The following is a 6000-nucleotide window of genomic DNA, read 5'->3' on the forward strand; positions in this document are numbered from 1 at the left end:
TCCCGTTTCTGAAATCCTGGGTTTGATAGGATTGGAAGGAATGACCGAATTTGATATACATAACTTAGATAAACCTTTAATTTGTTTAAGGGTTTATCGCCACAGTCTCAAGGCTTGGATGTATGCATATTTCACAATGCCGCATAAATGTTAATATCAATAGAGCATGCATTTTTCCACAGAACATAATGTTGATTTAAACCACGTTTTACTTCAACGACTTGTTTTGTGCATTTTACATATGGTTTAAGTTGATACATTTCGCTTACCATACATGATACATTTTGGGATACACATTACATGATTTACATTGAACATAAACACGTTGACATTGACATACACATTTGGTGATTTACATTGAACATAGACATTTGACATGGTTTACACAATAAACAATTGAGTTATACAAGAACAATCTTACATGGTGGATGGTTTGGGTAAATGGTTTGAGTAACGTGGAGTATGTAATATGATGCAAACATGGTGGATACGCCGCTGGTACTTCCTATATATAAATGTTTGTATAATATTACATATCTTAGCGTTATCTAAATCATTTCAATTTAGACAGATGACATTTTATACAAATAACACACTTTTCACGAGACATTGTTTTACAAACGACTTATCTTATACAAACACATTTTACATGGTTATCCGTTTAACCACACAGTGTCTTCTTATTTATACATATCATCTGATTTTATCGTTTTTCAAATGATTTACAAGACAAAGCAAATTACAAGGTTCATGACTAAACATTTTCTCAAACATAAGTCATGAATTCCGTTTTCACAAAACCAATGTATCTCACAGGCATTTTTATGCTGACGTACCTATTTTCACATGTGTTTTCAGGAGATGATGCATAGGACTTATCAAGATATACATAGGCGGACCTGTGCCTTAGTGACTTAAAACGAGACAAGAACTAGTTAATTTATGATATGTACTATTTTGTTCTTGTTTGAACAATGTAAACTTTCATGTTTGATCAATAAAACGGAACTTCAATTGCCATGGATTTGAAACAATCGATTCTGTTACAACACTCCCCGACGTTTCCGCCGCGGTTGCATGTTATACGCGGTCGGGGTGTGACAGAAAAGTTGGTATCAGAGCCAATGGTTATAGGGAGTTAGGTTATTAGTAATGCTTTGACCTAGTCTATAACCTTCCTAGGACCCTAACGCGAGTTCACTTGCGTTTAGTCATAAAACAATACCGTCACCTATCCTTAGGCGACGACCACAACAAGAGCATAAATTTCAAAACCGCTTTGAAAACCAATCATCTGTTCTAGGATGATTGATTACTAGGTTTTGAACCCTCTGTTATAAGGTTTTGAACCCCTTTGAATTTTCAAAACTCTCGTCAAAGTTTTGGGTCCTAAATAGTGTGAACACGTGCGAACTGGAAGAGTGAATGCCTGTACCCTGGGTTTTCTGTCTAAGGTTAGAGTGTTCGTACAAATCCACATAATCGGACCAGTCACTCTTACCTGGGAACTCTTGGGGTGAGTGTCCACTTATAGGCGAGCATGTCTTCGCGATACACTATGAGGATCTATTTACTTTGATTCAGCCTTGGTGTTGTTTGTTTGATTCATGATTCAAACAAATGACCATCAACCGTGATTACGGTCGGTGATTGTAACATCTTATTCTTACCCAATACCATTTTATTTGTTTCCTTTCATGTTTTCCTCTTTTAGAATGCCTCCTCGACGCGAACACCAGATAGCAAAGAGACGACCGATTTCGGGTTAACCAAGAACGACCATCACGAATCAGTAAACCGGTCAGATTTGGGTGATTCCTGTCCGATCGGGTCCCTTGGTTCGAGATGGGGTTTCCCTTGTTTAGCACGTCATAACACCGTCTCGACCAAAACCGCCAAAAACCTTCAAAGTTAGTTAAGTGCCAAGGACGACTAGATTGTTTGGACGGATTGCCGTCCGATCAGACAGTCATCCGATCGGACAGGCACCCGAACGGACAGGCTCCCATCCGAACGGACAGGCAGTCATCCGAACGGACTGCCATCCGATCGGATTTCACCTTGGGTCCCACACCTGACTTTAATTTCAACAATTTGGAGTACTGTCCGATTTATTGACACCTTGATCCGTTTAACACACAATTCAATGCTCACGCTATCAATCTGTAATCAGGGTAATCTCAGACGCGCTGCGCTCCCTTCAACCCAACCAAGTTGTGGTTGCTTGTCGAACACCGACTGTGAGTATACTCGAACCCCTTTCTATCGCATTTTGGGTGTAACATACATTCCTATTAAATCGAATTCATCAAAACGAATTAATCAATCAAACTATTTTCACTTGCGAATAACTGTTATGCATATTTACACGTGATGCTAGTTACATATGTGTTAGGACTTATACTCGCGAGGTCCCGCCTTAACTAGTATAGTACTATAGCACCCGACGGGGTCTAGTTAGGATGAATAGCAATCGCAATCGCAGCTCGAGTGACTTAGTTGGTAGTATCTGTCTTTTTGCATGGTATCTCGTTTATGTATTTGGTAATTCGCAGCACTTGTAACTATTTATGCTTATATATCAAAACTTGTATACTCGCTAATACTTTTGTATTGACGTTGTTTTAACGTATGTTGCAGGTTTAGTCGCAACCTACATCAAAATCAAGTTAGGAAGTCTAGAAACTCACCTAAAATCTATGTTGTCAGATTTGTATTGTTCGAGAGGACAAGAAATCTGTGATACCTTATGTGATTGTATTGTTTATTAGTGTGGGATAATGAACGCATTAAATACTGTCGTAATATAGTTGTTATGGATTCTCTTGAGCAATCTGATTCGCCTAGTGTCGCGCCCCGATGATTCTGCCATCGGTTGGGGTGTGACATCTTCATCAGACCTTTGACTTCAACAGACTTTAGCCTTCAAAAGATGTTTTTTCTTCAACAACGGTTCCAAGGCTTGATCATATGTTTGCTTTGTCTTCAACAGATGCTCTGATTTAGACGCCCAAGATTCCTTATCTTTGGGGAGAGAATTGCTTCATCAACTGTTTATTTCTTGATGTTTGTGTCATGTTTTGGCTTTTGGATATCATCTGTTCTTTTGTAGGTCTAACACTATTTTATTAACCAATCTATTTTTGGTTAATGACTATTATATTTGACCTGACTCATTTTCGAAAACATTTACGTCAAAACGTGAATTTACACCCTTTATGTCGAAATGTGAACTCATATAATTACGTCGAAACGGAAGGGAAGTCACGTAGATTGTATTTGCATGTTATCCTTAATACGTTAATTGGTTAGTAGAGTTTTGATCATAAATGTGACAACTGGCACCAAACCGGTAATTTCCGTACACTTTGATTATTACTTGATGATTACAATTATGTGCTTTAACGTCAACATTATCTGATTTCATACAATACAAGTGAATTCATGCACGTATTATACTACCAAATATAGCTTTATGCATTAGCGAGAGTGCTGCGTCAGAAATACTAGTAAACTCACCGGTAAGACACATTGTGTCAACAAATCTGCAGAAAGCAGCCAGTCAATAAAATTGGAGCCTAGGTGTAGGCCCAATGACAAGAATACATTAAAACCCAAAAGTGCATACAAGGGTTAACATATAGACGTTCCGGAAGCTAAAATAAGCACTAAAAAGCACCCGGAACGCGCTTTAATGCAGAATTTTATTATATTCAGCTATAATCAGCATTATGACACTGAATTATTATGCAGAAATTATGATTTATCATCCAGAATGCTTCCCTAAGTGTTGGGAATTGAAAGTGTTACAAAAGGATACTTAAAAGACGCTAAAAGGTGCAATTTAGCACTTTAACGAACCGGTATCAAACCGAACAACCGGACATTACCCGGAACATCAAAATATTATTAGAGGCATTATTTTAACATTACCAAGCTAGTTATGGTCCCTAAATATCATATTACATTCTAAAACACCTAAACACACTTAACACTAAATTTAACACTTGAAATGAAACTAGAACTTGTAACTTCCAATTGGAATCAAACTAACACCCCCCCCTGACCGGTTCTAGACAAGGGACCCACCTTCTGATTTTCTTTCAATTTAATAATGGATCTTGTTGGTATTTAATAAGCATATGAACCAAAGGAAAACATGAGTTAGGAGTTTATAAGAATAACTTGTGAACATAAGCTCATTACACATTCAACACCACTTCTTCTCCTTCTTGGCTTCGGCCGTAACCAACACCACCACCACCACCATCATTCATTCATCTTCCACAAATTCCAAGCATACTCAAGGGTGTTAGAAGGTGCATAAGGAAGCTAGGAGCTTTCGGAAGTTCAAGGACCTCTCTTATTTGCTTTTATCCACTTCATTTACCCTCTTGATCATCCCTAGCCTTGAGCTAGTGGTAAGAACATCATACACTTCATATTTCATCTTATTTTAGTGGGTAAAAGGTTATGTGCTATGTTAATCTTGAAGAACATTAAGAATCAAAAGAAAGAAACATGGACATAAGCTCTAAATATAAAGAAATCATGTTGTTTTAGTGATGATATACTTGTTGATTATTGTTTGTTTGTAGAAATGATGTTGATCATCATGTAATCTTGCTAGATCATGATTAAAAACATAATCTAGCAAGATGAGAGGATGAACATGTTAAAGGTTATGGATCATCCTCACTAAAGTCATGAACTTGAATGAATATAATGTTTCTTGAAAAATAATGATCAAAGTATGTTATGAATCATATAGATCTAAATATTTCAAGTATGATTATCCAAGAAACCAAGTTAAAAACACAAGTTTTACTTAATCTTGATTCTTAAACAAATAAACCTTATTTTTGGTGGTTAATAAAGTATAGAGGTATGTAAGAAACAAGAAAAATACAAGAGAAGTATTTTGAGAAAAATCATTTTACAAGTTGTAAATGACTAAATCTTTTAGTAAAGCGATTTACAAACAAATAACCATGTTTTTAAGGGTAACTAAACCTACTAAATAACATGGTAAGTTACTACAAGTTTTTACAAAAACTTCAAGTTCATGATGTAGTGTAATTTGCATGATTTTGGCACTTGTTAAGTGTTGATCAAGTTGTTGATTGTTGTGGTGATTTTAAAAGAAAATAAACACATGTTTTGAAAAAATGGGAAACCTCCATTTTTAGGGGAAACTCTGTCAAAATTTTTATAAATTTTGACACTTAGAAAAATATAAGTTTTTGAAAAACTTATTCCCTAAAAATATTTACCATGGTTTCCCTAATTTTTGTGTTAAGAAATGATGATTTCTTCAAGATTAAAAAAATTGATATTAAGTATGTATATTTTTGAGAAAAATATATATATATTTATTGATCACCAAATTTTGTGCTAAGTGTATGTAGTATGTATTATACGTGATAGTGTATTAGGACTTGAAAATACACTAAATGCTCTTGAGAAGTGAAAACACAAAAATACACATACAACATACAAGATACATAATCCGGGTGCAAAATACAAGAAACTTATATTTATTTTTGAGAAAATAATATAAGTAAGGCACGTAGTTAAGAATATAAATTATTTTTAACACAAGAATATGTACACAAAAGATAGTGACTTGTACTTGTGCGATACAAGTCCAGTGACTAATGTTAATAAAACACGTATAGGTCACAACGCTAAATAAGCAAGTCCGGTGAAGTTTACGACGCAAGGAACGCAAAGTTGTGAGTTCATGCTCCCCCTTTTTCCATTAATGTTTTTGGTTTTATAACTTCATGGGTGAAATACATCTTACAAATGTTACAATGTTTACAAATGGTATGATGGAGTACAAAAACATTCAAGTGAAACATTCTAGATCATGTCTCGAATAGGGTACCATAAGCACCATTAATCAACGTATACATTCAGACCGCGGAACAAAAGGTTAGATCTAATGGGTTTCAGGCAACCCCACTCTTGGCCTACTTCTACCAAAGAGTGCTTCTA

Source organism: Helianthus annuus, chromosome 10 (assembly GCF_002127325.2).
Source record: "Helianthus annuus cultivar XRQ/B chromosome 10, HanXRQr2.0-SUNRISE, whole genome shotgun sequence".
In the NCBI taxonomy this organism is placed as follows: Eukaryota; Viridiplantae; Streptophyta; class Magnoliopsida; order Asterales; family Asteraceae; genus Helianthus; species Helianthus annuus.